At 42.0% G+C, this 13,991-nt stretch overlaps 1 protein-coding gene across 1 annotated transcript in view; it reads right to left on the bottom strand.

Annotated features, from left to right (window-relative positions):
• The window catches only part of LOC124595328, a 55,293-nt gene that overhangs the window by 17,691 nt on the left and 23,611 nt on the right, over positions 1–13,991 (bottom strand). The gene's annotated exons all lie outside the window — the stretch shown is intronic.

A 13,991-nucleotide genomic window follows, 5' to 3' on the forward strand; every position in this document is an offset into this window, starting at 1 on the left:
AACTTTCAATTATCTATCTCGACAGAAATGCAAAACTGGTCTTAGCTGGCATGGTTATCCGGGCCAACGGAAACTTGGTGCCCCTCAAAGTTATGAGCATAATAAACGCAGCCTAGCAAGAAAGAAAGCCTTGTGTAGCGCAATACAAGGTAGTGCAATGTTCTAAGCAAATCATGCTTCAGTTTTAGCCCCTGTGTTCCGTTCAGTGCAATGCGGCAACATATATAATATGGAAATGAACCTTCGTGAGGAGACGGTGGTACAATTTAAACTTGTTAAATGATTGAAAAGAAACTAAACATTTTTAAAGAATAAAATTAAATTCTGAAATTGTAAAGGAATGATAAATCTATAACTTGAGTGCAAGTGATGTGAAGAGATAACATTCCTTAATATTCTAAACAGTGGATCTAACTAACGCAAACCAATAAAGGAAAATTCTACTAAAGCTTTCTGTTATCCAAACACATCATAAATTACGCGCAAGCAAACAGTGCACCAACAACAGTACCTGGAAATTTTTCCTTCTCAGATCAATTTTTACCAAGTCATACTTCCAAAATTGATCATTCTCTGTATCTTTATCTCTGTGCCGTGAAGCTATTTCCAGACCACTCATAGCATAACCAACATCCGACTCACTCACTCACTAGCTTCTCTTAGAATGCTACACCAAGACAATGGTATTACCTAGGAAAGATTACACCGATTGTACACAGAACTTCTTACAAGTATGAAGTATCACACATCAACTGAAAACAGAGCTTACATCACTTTTCTTTAATACCAAAAATAAGCTAGTAAACTTAAAGCTTGCCATGCCCAGTGCGCACCCAGTTTAGTCACGTCCACTATTTTCGGCTTAATTCTGTGGCAGCATGAAATTGGTCCCCAGCGGGCAAGGCTATTCATCCGCACAAGAAAACTTTTGTCCCTCCGTGGCAGAGAGATCGGCAATACGGGATGCCCTAGGTGGACTGGTCAATATTCAGAGACGATCATTCGAAGCAAAAACGTCTAGTAAACTCGGGCTCCAAAATGAATAGCTTAAGTGCTATAAGCGCTTCTTCATCTTCGACATTGTGAAAAAAAGTCTCTCCTACTGCAAGCTCTTTGCCATCCTATTCTGAGAGGTGGTAGCATGGACCAAATCAAGGAAAAAGTCCAATAAACATGGGCTCTGAAATACGTATGTTATGAACTAAGATCACTTGTTCACTTTCGCTACTGTGAAACACCTCTTCTGCAGAACAAGTGCTCATAGCTCTTATGAATTTTAGAGGCCGTTTGTAGTAGACCATTTTGCGTCGTTAGATCGTTCCTGCCATATCCCTGAAAACTTACGATTCCCCCTTGGACACCTTGCGTAGAGCATGAACAGGAGGCATGGTTCGTTGTTGATCATTCTGCTGTTGCATCATATTCCCATCAAGTACGCCCTGAAAAGATCTGTTACTGAGAAAATTCTGTATTGTCCGTGCCGTTGTTTGAAAAAATATAACTCCTGGCTATTTATAGATGCCCCCTCCATCAAGACCGGGTCATACGGTAATGTGAGGTACAGGAATACTGCGCATATTTTTAGCTTCTGTTCGGCATCTGTGTACAACGTTAGTGTCAGTTCTTGGTCACAGCAACTGTGGCCTTGTGTGATTCCTGCTTGTTCTGGTGGAAGGTGTTCTATGATGCCATCCGAGAGTCTGTTACGAAAGAGGCGTTCAAAAACCTGTATTTCATGATTTCTCAGGCGCACATCCGGAACACCAATGCTTCTTTCACTACTACCGACATAGTCCTCTCCAGAGATTGCGCAACTCTGTTGGTATGTAAAAATTATCGTTTATTTTGTCGTCGTAGATGTACACTTTTCTTCTGACTATTTTCAATCAGAGTTGATCATCTTTAGACCGATGCGCAAGCAACTCGTCTTATCCATCAGAGTATTGTATTTTGATTTGTACTTGCATATGGATACACCAGGTTGCTTACACAGCCACATCGATCTGAAAATGATCAATTTTGATCGAAACCAGTGCAACTGAGAAGACAAAATAAACGATATATTTTAAATATCAACACATCTTCTGCTTATGTTGCGGCTATAAGGTTCACAACTGAAATATCGGAAGAAAACTTGTCCAGGATGCAAGTCCGAAAAATGAAGGGATGAGTGAAATGTAATCTACAATTTGTACAGAAATTGCAGTTACAAGACTCGAAGGAAATGAAAGGAAGACATTCTACATCTACATCTGTATTTACACCTGCATGATTACTATGGAGTTAACACGTATCTGGCAGAGGTTTCATACAAACAGTTACAGAATATTTTTCGACAGTTTGACTCTTGAATAGCATCTGACGATGAGAAGAATTAACAGCTACATCTTCTCGTGCGAGCTCTGATTTCTCTTCATTTATTACGATGGTCATTTCTACCTGCATGGTTGGGGGTCAACGACATATTTTGGCATTTGGAGGAGAAAATTAGTAATTGAAATTTCGTGTAAAAGATCGCTGCAACGTAAAACTCTTTTGTTTTAATAATTGCTACGCCAGATTCCTTATCGTGTCAGTGACATTCTATAACATATGCTGCCATAATATGAAAGAAGCCGCCCTTCTTTCACTTTTTTTTGAAGTCCTATATTAATTGAATCTGGTAAGGATCACATGCTGCCCAGCACTGTTACAGAAGAGGAGAACAAATTTAGTGTAGAAAGTCTCCTTAGTAGTTTTGTTGCATCTTCGAAGTGTTCTGCCGATAAAATGCAGTCTTTGGTTCGCCTTGCACTCAATGTTTATGTGTTGGACTACAAACTTCTTTAAAAAGTTTCTCAAATCACTCACGTCTCTACCACAAGCAAAATCTCATTCGTGTAAAAACGTTTTCTGTCGATTGTTAACTGGTTAATTACACGGTACAGCAGTTGATAAGTTGTGGCCATAGATTTCTAATTGAAGAGACTAAAATGTTCTGTTAATAAATCTACTGCAAAATAAAGGAAAGAGAAAACGAGATAATGAGCACATAACGGATCTAGCCAAAAGTAGTACTTCTTTCATTGCTGTAATAAAGACAAACTGTCACTGTTTAGAATAATGATACAGTCGTGTACCGCATCTTGAAGACAGTGTGAGCGTCGTCGTAACACATCCATTTCAGCATTTCTGTCTATTCATGCGGAACCCAAGGTTATGAATTTTTCGCATGCCCAGACTTTCCTTACAAGACAGTCTTGGATGCAGTCCGCGCGTTGAACTAATAATTAAACAGTAGTGTGATACACCTGGTAGCCCGAGTGTGGTTATCAAACAGTTTACGACGTTCCTTCAGGCAAATAACGGGCTAGTTCCTGATCTCCGCCTCTCAATTAATACGGCACACAAACCTTTAAATTACGATAACACACAGGATAAAGTTCGCGGGATTCACTGACCCATGCTGCATACGACGTTTCCCCCTTGACTGAACGGAACGGACAGTGGTGGCTGGTAGAGCTTCCGGCCACAAAGTTAAAATCAGTAATAATAATTTGCAAATCACGAAATAGCGGACTACCCTTAAGTGGACCTCGGAAGGAATGATGATTAGTTGCTGGTAAACCTTTTGGTGTATAAAGTCGTTGTCCGCGAAACTCTTCTGTCCCTAATGTTTCATCCAGAACTGCGCTGGATCAACTGAGGAGCAACGCCTCTGGATATGTCCAGTGCATTTCAGGGCGAAACGTTAGGAACAGAAGAGTTTCGTGGACCTTATACCCTGAAGGTTTACCAGAAGCAGTGTGATCCGGTCGTGAAAGCCTTGACTTTATAATGATGATTAGTGTTTTGATGTAATTCAGGAAAATCATGGAAAACCTGAATCAGGATGGCTCGAAAGGGATTGACCCACCAACCTCCGGAATGCGAGACCAGTTTCTCACCGCCGCGCCACGCGCCACCTCGCTCGGTGCGGAACCCTTGAAGAATTGGACAATCGCTAGGAATACGAAGTAGGAGCCCGACTGGACATGAGTGGAATGTACAACTGGTGAGAGAGTGGCCGACGGATTGCAGCTTGCACACCTTCCTACAGCTGCTACGCCCGCCTGGCCGCGTGTCGTCTTCACACCTCCACCGACCGTGGCCCGCGCAGCCACGCCTACGGTAGGTAAATCATCGCTTTCCTCCACGCTGCGACCGGAACCGGTCTGCCGGGGCGTAACGGAGGCGGGAAGGAGCCTAGTCACCAAGGCTTCGCGGGCGCTTTCACTCGGGGAGAGCGCCGGCCAATCACACGCAGTTACGTGCAAGGGAGTTGCGTAACCGCTGTCACAAGCTACCGGCTCATTTACGAGGCAGGACTCAGCCAGATCTCTGTAATCGCCTGTGGATGAGGAGTGCAACGACGTAGGACCTAAACTGCGTCCCGTTTGCAGATATTAATACAATACTCTCATGACGAACTGTCATTCCTGTTATCCATACAAAGACAGGTCGTAGTTTAAAGTTGTTAACAAAAATGTCGAAAAGTTATTGAGCGGTTTACTTCAAATTCTTACACGATACTCCGATAAATTTTCGGGTGTACATAGATTACATACGGACACATGTACACACTGACCAGACAGAACATTATGACCACCTACCTAACAACTGGTATGTCCCCCTATGGCACGGATAACAGAGGCGACGCGTCGTGCCATGGAAGCAATGAAGCCTTGGTAGGTCGTTGGAGGGAGCTGGCACCTCATCTGCGCACACACCGAATTCCTCGAAATTTCAACTTCGACGTTACGTTCAGTCACATCCCAGATGTGTTCGGTCGGGTTGAGATCTGGCGAGATGAGGAGCACCGGCCGGAGTGGCCGAGCGGCTCTAGGCGCTTCTGTCTGGACCCGCGCGACCGCTGCGGTCGCAGGTTCGAATCCTGCCTCGGGCATGGATGTGTGTGATGTTCTTAGGTTAGTCAGGTTTAAGTAGTTCTAAGTTCTAGGGGACTGATGACCTCATGTTAAGTCCCATAGTGCTCAGAGCCATTTGAACCATTTTTGAGATGTGGAGCTAGCACATCAACTGGAACTTCCCACTGTGTTTCTCTAACCCCTCTATCACGTACCTGGCCTTGTGACATTGCCCATTTTCGTGGTAAGAAAAGGCCACTGCTGTCGGGAAATATGACCGTCATGAAGGATTGTACGTGGTCTGCAAGTGTACGATACTCCTTGGCCGTCATGGTGCCTTGGCGAGCTGCACTGGATCCATGGATGCCAGCGTGACTGTTACCCAGAGCATAATGAAGCCGCTGCCAACTCGTCTCTGTACCGCAGTACAAGTGTCAAGGAGCCGTTCCCTTGGAAGACGACGAATTCGCGGCCTCCCATATGCAATATGAAGAAGGTATCGGCATTCATCAAACCATGCAACAGTCTGCCATTGCTCCAACGTCCAGTGCCTGTGGTCACGTACCCATTTGCCGATGTCGTGGTGTTAACACTGGCACCTGCATGAGTCGTCTGCTGCGGAGACCGTTCGTTAGGAATGCCCTGTGCACTGTGTGTTCAGACAGACTTGTACTCTGCTCACCATCAAAATCTGATGGTAGTTCCGCCACATTTCGCCGACTGTCCTGTTTTACCAGTTTTCCCAGCCTACTTCGTCAGACGTATGTAACGAGGGATGGCCTCCCAAACACTCGACGTTACATGTACGTTGGTTGGAACATAAATAGTGGCAACACTGTTGTGGAGATATTATGCAATGGAATCTACTATTGTCGCTGATAGCACACTTTGTTGACATACCTACCTTACCTCACCGGCGTGCGCACAGTAGAGGGAAACACCGTCACTTGTGAGCGAGCGGTTTAACGTTACGGTGTCACTATGTTTTCGAACAGGAACAACGGAATTGGATCAAGATTGAATGTGCCAGAGGTCGTACAGCACAACAGTGTCATAAAGGTCTTCAAGAGGCGTGCGGGGAATCGGCATTGCCGCACAGAACAGTGGCACGTTGGGTAAAGCCTTCAACGAAGGTCGGCAAACTGGCAGCCATGCATCGGTCAGGTCGTCCTAGCGTCTCTGACGAAGAAGTGCATGCTGTTGCCTTTTTATTGGACAGTGAACGACGCCATACGATTCCTGAGCTCGCCCACGAAATAGGATTAGCGCATACGACTGTGCTTCGCATCCTGAAGGATCGCCTGGGCATGCAAAAAATTCATCACGATGGGTTCCGCATCAATTGACGGAAATGCAGAAATGGATGCGTTACGACGGCGCTCAGACGCACTTAGAGTTCTATGAGCGAAAAGGAGAGGATTTCTTATGCCGTATCGTAACACTGGATGAATCATAGGCCACGTCGTAGGAGCCTAAACGAATGGCGTCATTATGGGTCGCCGCGAAAGTCGAATTGCGTCAGAGTCCCAGTATGCTGAAAGTTATGGTGATTCTCGTGTACGACTGTGATAGTGTTATGCTAACGTAATACGTTCCTCCGTGACACAGCGTCAGTGCTCAATATTACTGTTCGTTTTTGGAGCATCACCTGAGAAAGAAGCGGTAACACTTTCTGCGCAACCCATCCATCATTTTGCACGACAATCCACGGGCGCATACAGCGCAAGCTGTGGCTGCTCTGTTTGGTCGATGGGACTGAGAAGTATTGTATCATCCACCATACTCCCTGGACCTAAGTCCTTGTGACTTTGATTTGATTCCGAAGATGAAGAAACCACTTCGTGGCATTCGCTTCAGAACTGTTCCAGAGATTCGACAGGCAGTAAACCGCTCCATTCGCACCATCAACGGAACAGGCTCTGCTAACGGTATATTACGCCTTCCACATCGCTGGCAACGGGTTCTACACAACGCTGGTGACTACTTTGAAGGACAGTAACAGGTGCAAACATGTAACTTTTTGTATCGGTTGTGAATAAATAGCTGCCACTATTTAAGTCCAACCCTCGTATATACTTATAAATGAAGACAAATTGTAGCATAAGATTATTACCGAAAATCTCGAAAATTTCTAGACCGGTTTACTTCAAATTTTACACGATACTCTGACAAATGTATAGACAGACGCTGACTTCACATTCTTTTAATATATGTGTTATAAAAATTCTTCACTAATTTACTTCATATTTTCGTACGATACTGTAATAAACATTCAGACGGACGTATGCTACATCTTTTAATAAATATTGTATTCAAATAAATATGTACTGTAAAAAGGGCAACGTGGTTGGCAAAAATCTCGAGAAGTTCTTGACCTATTTACTTCAGATTTTTACACGATACTCTATTGAACTTTCGGAGAGACATAGGTCATACTTTTTTAATATATAACTATATAATATGTAATATATAAGGGAGCAACCCTGTTGGAAACAGTCTCGAAAAGTTCTCGGCCGATTTACTTCCGATTTCTGCAGATACTCTAATAAACAATTGGGCAAACATAGGACACATACTTTTTAATATATATAACATACAAATATATATGTAATATACAAAGCGGAAAAGTTTTTACCAAAAATCTCCAAAACTTCTCGACCAATTTACTTCAAATTTTACAGGATACTCTAACAAACAATCGGAAGGACAGGGGCTACAAATGTTTTTAGTATATGGATATATATGTAACACATAAAGAGAAACCTAGTTGCCAAAATATCGAGAAGTGCTCGACCGAATTACTTTAAACATTTACACGATACTCTAATAGACATCCGGACAAGTATGGGAAACATATTTTTTAAAAAACATTGTGCAGGTTTCCTTTTGAAATCGATTTCGCGAATCACAATCCTATGCTGTGCTCTTCTGTGAAAGTGTATGGTTTTTTTTTTCGTTCTCACAGAAAGACAAACTGTTTCTCCCATACGTATTTTTTCTCATCATACAAATATTTTTTAATAATTGTTTACACGACAATGCATAATTTTGCTGTCTTTATCGCAGTCAGGTTTCACAGCAAACAGAATAGTTGTGTATTATATGTCTTATCGGCGGAATATGAATTCGCAATAGAAATGAATGAGGCTCAGGGTCAGAGGGGAAGGAAGAGGAGATAGACAGAGCGGGGGGAGGAAAAATGGACATAGAGAAGGGAAACGAAGAGAGGGACAAAGAGAAGTGGGAGGGCAGAAGGAGATTAGGATGTATATTCAATTACTATATTATTTGGCAATTGCGAAGCATTTCCGGGTTAGCTAGTTCACTATAAACATACCTCGAGGCACGGTCTCAGTTCAGCGAGGAAGAGCGTCCATAGATTTCTTCACATGTAACATATCCAGCTGAAGCCACTCATTGATTAATACATCCCGCGGAGTAATAAATTACCGGGGGTGTTGACTGCTACATTCCTCTGGGTATACCAAATAGTCCCAATCATTTTCTATTCGTTAAAAATCGGACGATTTGGTGGATCAGTAGAGGTGCGATTGGTGTCCGTTAAACCACGAACGTGTTCTTGGCCACCGGTGAACACGGCTGTTGTCATCTTGGAGAATTAAAGTGTCCACTGCACAGTCGTGATTATGTAGTACAAAGGGCAACACCTGATCTGTGAAAATGTTGAAATAAACATACACTTTCATGTTCATGGTAACCTGAATAATTCAGCCCACGTGATATTACGAAAACATCCCCAATCCAAAGAAAAAAAATCACAGAGCCACCTCCAGCCTGAACTACATTCTCTACATACCAGGGATTAAACCTGTCATTGAGCAGTCGGTGCTCCCGATGCCTTGCATTGTTTCAAAAGAAGTAAAATGGCGTTTCATCGAGCCACCCTACGTGCCTCCATTCACGTACTATCGAGTTTCTGTGTTGTGTGGCCCAGTGAAGACATGAGTTTTATGTTCCGATGTATTTTTTATTTATTTATTGGCCTTTGGAGGTAAACATTTACCCAGAGAAGTGAGCAATTACAGATTTGGTACACAATGTCATATATATATATATATATATATATATATATATATATATATATATGTGTGTGTGTGTGTGTGTGTGTGTGTGTATACAGGCATTAAAATGACATGAATACCAGTTAAACTCCATGGACCATTTTGCACATTCACGCACTCAGTATAGTCCATATAACACAACTACTCACGTTGGATCCTTCGTGTCTGACTGATAACTAGATGTCCGCTTCTTGTAGAAAAGGACAATACTGACGCTGTCAGTTGTAGACAGCTGCCGAAACAGGACCGCCACAGGTGTGGATTGGAAAGGTCCTGCTCTGACCAATTCCCTGAGAGTCTTGAGCTCTTTTCTGTCAAAACGTGAACACTCCACTATCATATTGTTGAGGTTTGTATTCTCAGTTTGGTGGACTTCACAGTACGCAGATGGGTGAATTCTCATCCTACAAATATATGAAGCATAACAGCGGTGACCCAGCCGGATGCGCGTTGTAGTAGTGGTATGACAGCGAAATAGCAAGATTTGGGAAAACTAGGTTTGTTAGCGGAATGATCGGCTGTGTTCCTGCATAACGTCTTCCTCTGTACTGTTGTGAGATCTCCCACGTCTGTGATCATTCCTGACAGACAGCAACAAAATCTGTGTGGGAAAGGCACATGTAGGAAGATTGGCCGTCAATCACATTTTGTTTCGCCAGGTAGTCCGTCAACTCGTTACATGAAATATCAGAGTGTTCCCTGATATGTAATAACCGTACACGTTTATGTAGACTCACTGTGAGTAATTGCCTTTTGTTAGATCTCTGACTCCACCTACCGACTACATACAGCCGTTGCCCCCTCCCCCATCCCAACCAAGCTTCGCTTGGAAACTGGTTGAGATGAACCTGCATTCACTAATAGTGCAAATTTCTGTCCGATTTGAAACCGATTGTCATTGACAAGGCCTTGACATTCGTTCCTGGTCTCTGTCGTTCAGGGCCTTTCTACGACCACTGTTCTTACATCGTGTTACATAGCTGCAAAACGTACAACATACCTTGGAGACACATTTGACAGTCCGCACTGAAAAACAAACAAATCGGGCAGCTCGATTTACGTTACGGTCATGGGCACGTCCAAACACGATGGCTGTTTTCTGCCATTCCGTTACGTCGACCCCATCTTACTTCTCTGATTCGATACAACGGACTGGCACATACGCAACACTCCATTGTCATGACTCACTTTGCGGTGAAGGATCGTGTCAGCCTGGTACCAGTTCTACCCCTCTACAGCGCTCCACAGCGGCCAGTGTGCTCTTTTTATTGGGTTACCAACGTTTTTGCAGATGAGCTTATATGTAGACTCTTCGTTTACCGGCATCATGTCAACAATAAGGCTACAGCGGATGCTATCAGGTCGTACTCAATAGAATAGGGAATGAATTGATGATCACTGGCTCACACATTTTGTAACAGCCTTTGGAGTTGACGCTGCTACGACGTCTTCCGTGTCAGTGTCGCTGCGTAGTTTTTGTAACAGCTCATAACTCGGCTACTCAAAGACGAGCAGACCCCATTCTAGATCATTCCGCATGAAAAAATCAAAGGCGCTTGTCCAGAAAACGAAAGCGTACCCCCGAAGACAATTAGTAAGACACACTAACAGACCTCGGATACAGCTATGGGAATTAGCTTTTTTTTAAAGAGGCGTCGATCCATTCACGTGTAACTATCTGCAGAAACTCGAAATGCTCATGCTTGAAATACGAGATGCTGAAGTTTGTGCTCTCAAAGATGACCCCAGAATTTTCAGCCAGTACTACGCCTCGTGTTATCTTCTTGTGGTTTTACTGTGAATCTAAGTCTTACTGGCTCAGGTCTATCTGAAAGATCCTTATATATCGACAATTACCAGTAAAGGTGCTGCATTACAGGTCAGTGTCACTTTGTCTGCTGGGACAGATTTAGGAAACTGTAGGTAGCGCAACTGCCTGTCTTTTGTATGAAACGATGAAAATATATACCTGTTTATGGTACGCTTTGAAAGTACTAATTTAATTTTTTTTAAACATTGTGTTCAAAGTAATATTTTTCAGAACACGAATTACCTTTTTTCTCCTTGGTTTTCAATCATTAACTTTTTCATTCCCTCGGACTACACATGTGGACCTTCGTTTATTTTTTTTACTCCATAAACAGACGTGTTTTTATTTAATTTTTTTTAAACATTGTGTTCAAAGTAATATTTTTCAGAACACGAATTACCTTTTTTCTCCTTGGTTTTCAATCATTAACTTTTTCATTCCCTCGGACTACACATGTGGACCTTCGTTTTTTTTTTTTTTACTCCATAAACAGACGTGTTATTTTCCGCTTGTAGACCGATGGTTCGTGAGCGTGGATCTGCCAGTTCTTAGGCTTAAAAGAAAGGCGCAACACCTTGCAAGGAACGATTCATATGCTAGTTTACACTTGGTGGCACACAGGAAATGGTTACTTCCTCAAATCGAAAAGGTATGTAAATAATAATTATGCCTAAACAATAGACTGGGAATCTGTGCTTTTTACCTAACGTTCGATAACTACTCTAAATGTTGAGAATTAGTTGAGATATGTATAAATTTTTTACATTAGTATGAAATAAACTATTTGCTGAAGGTCTTCGTACGTGGACCTCAGGTTATAATGCATATTTGGTAATTTTAATTTGGTCGCCGATAATGGAATACTGAAATAACCGTTATTTCTATAGTCTACAGCAATGAATGAAATATTAATGGTGAACAGTTGCAAGGACTTCTTAATGACTAAAATATAGAGGTATCTGACAGTGAAGATAGAAATCTTATCTTTGATTGTAGATTGCCCTGCAGAGTTTAATGGAACTGACTGGTAAACAATAAGCACGTTAAGATGTTGTACCAGTAAGTAGGAGAAGAGGACGTCCTTGTTCAGTGAATTCCTCTAACAGTGAATATGTGTATGACATAGAAAATGTGACTAAAAAGTCAAGAAGAGCTATGTTGCAACCAGTTTCAAAAGTTAAGTTTTACAATGATAGCCAAATACCAAAATTTGTTGAAGCAAGGAAGGCCTCAAAATGCAGGAAACGCTGCTGCAATTCCAAGATGAGAGACGTGCATCAATATGGAATGTATTTATGTATTGTGAAAACTAATTGTTTTGAAGCTTGACATAAAATGTAGCGCAAAGATTTATTTACAGCCAGTAGCAAATTATTACTTGTCAGAAATTAGTGTATGATTATTTTTACCTCATTTTAAGAATTTGTCTTAAAGCATCAACAAATACCTGTAGTGTAAACTATGGAATGCAAAATTATTAACATTAAGAATCCTATTCTCTGCGTGCATTAGCAATTATAGTTTACTGTTTCAAATAAAATATAAAGATTGCTGAATGAAGTGTTCTTATGGAAGAAAGGGGAAAGGAAATACAAAGCGAAGACTAGTATGTTTTCACTATAACTGAAACTCAAAACTAACGTATGTGAACTTTCATTTATGCCTTGTTGTTGTTGTTGTTGTTGTGTTCAGTCCTGAGACTGGTTTGATGCAGCTCTCCATGCTACTCTATCCTGTGCAAGCTTCTTCATCTCCCAGTACTTACTGCAACCTACATCCTTCTGAATCTGCTTAGTGTATCCATCTCTTGGTCTCCCTCTACGATTTTTACCCACCACGTTGCCCTCCAATGCTAAATTTGTGATCCCTTGATGCCTCAGAACATGTCCTACCAACCGGCCCCTTCTTCTTGTCAAGTTGTGCCACAAACTCCTCTTCTCCCCAATTCTGTTCAATACCTCCTCATTAGTTATGTGATCTACCCATCTAATCTTCAGCATTCTTCTGTAGCACCACATTTCAAAAGCTTCTATTCTCCACTTGTCCAAACTATTTATCGTCCATGTTTCACTTTCATACATGGCTACACTCCATACAAATACTTTCAGAAACGACTTCCTGACACTTAAATCTATACTCGATGTTAACAAATTTCTCTTCTTCAGAAACGCTTTCCTTGCCATTGCCAGTTTACATTTTATATCCTCTCTACTTCGACCATCATCAGTTATTTTGCTCCCCAAATAGCAAAACTCCTTGACTACTTTAAGTGTCTCATTTCCTAATCTAATTCCTTCAGCATCACCCGACTTAATTCGACTACATTCCATTATCCTCGTTTTGCTTTTGTTGATGTTCATCTTATATCCTCCTTTCAAGACACTGTCCATTCCTTTCAACTGCTCTTCCAAGTCCTTTGCTGTTTCTTCTCCATGGATTTTAATACCTACTCCGAACTTTTCTTTTGTTTCCTTTATTGCTTGCTCAATATACAGATTGAGTAACATCGGGGAGAGGCTACAACCCTGTCTCACTTCCTTCCCAACCGCTGTTTCCCTTTCATGCCCCTCGACTCTTATAACTGCCATCTGGTTTCTGTACAAATTGTAAATAGCCTTTCGCTCCCTGTATTTTACCCCTGCCATCTTTAGAATTTGAAAGAGAGTATTCCAGTCAACATTGTCAAAAGCTTTCTCTAAGTCCACAAATGCTAGAAACGTACGTTTGCCTTTCCTTGATCTATTTTCTAAGATAAGTCGTAGGGTCAGTGCTGCCTCACGTGTTCCAATATTTCTGCGGAATCCAAACTGATCTTCACCGAGGTCGGCTTCTACCAGTTTTTCCATTCGTCTGTAAATAATTCGCGTTAGTATTTTGCAGCAGTGACTTATTAAACTGATAGTTCGGTAATTTTCACATCTGTCAACACCTGCTTTCTTTGGGATTGGAATTCTTATATTCTTCTTGAAGTCTGAGAGTATTTCACCTGTCTCATATATCTTGCTCAGCAGATGGTAGAGTTTTGTCAGGACTGGCTCTTCCAAGGCCGTCAGTAGTTCTAATGGAATGTTATCTACTCCCGGGGCCTTGTTTCGACTCGGGTCTTTCAGTGCTCTGTCAAACTCTTCACGCAGTATCGTATCTCCCATTTCATCTTGATCTACATCCTCTTCAATTTCTGTAATATTGTCCTCAAGTACATCGCCCTTGTAT

This window comes from Schistocerca americana, chromosome 2 (genome assembly GCF_021461395.2).
Source record: "Schistocerca americana isolate TAMUIC-IGC-003095 chromosome 2, iqSchAmer2.1, whole genome shotgun sequence".
Taxonomy (NCBI): Eukaryota; Metazoa; Arthropoda; class Insecta; order Orthoptera; family Acrididae; genus Schistocerca; species Schistocerca americana.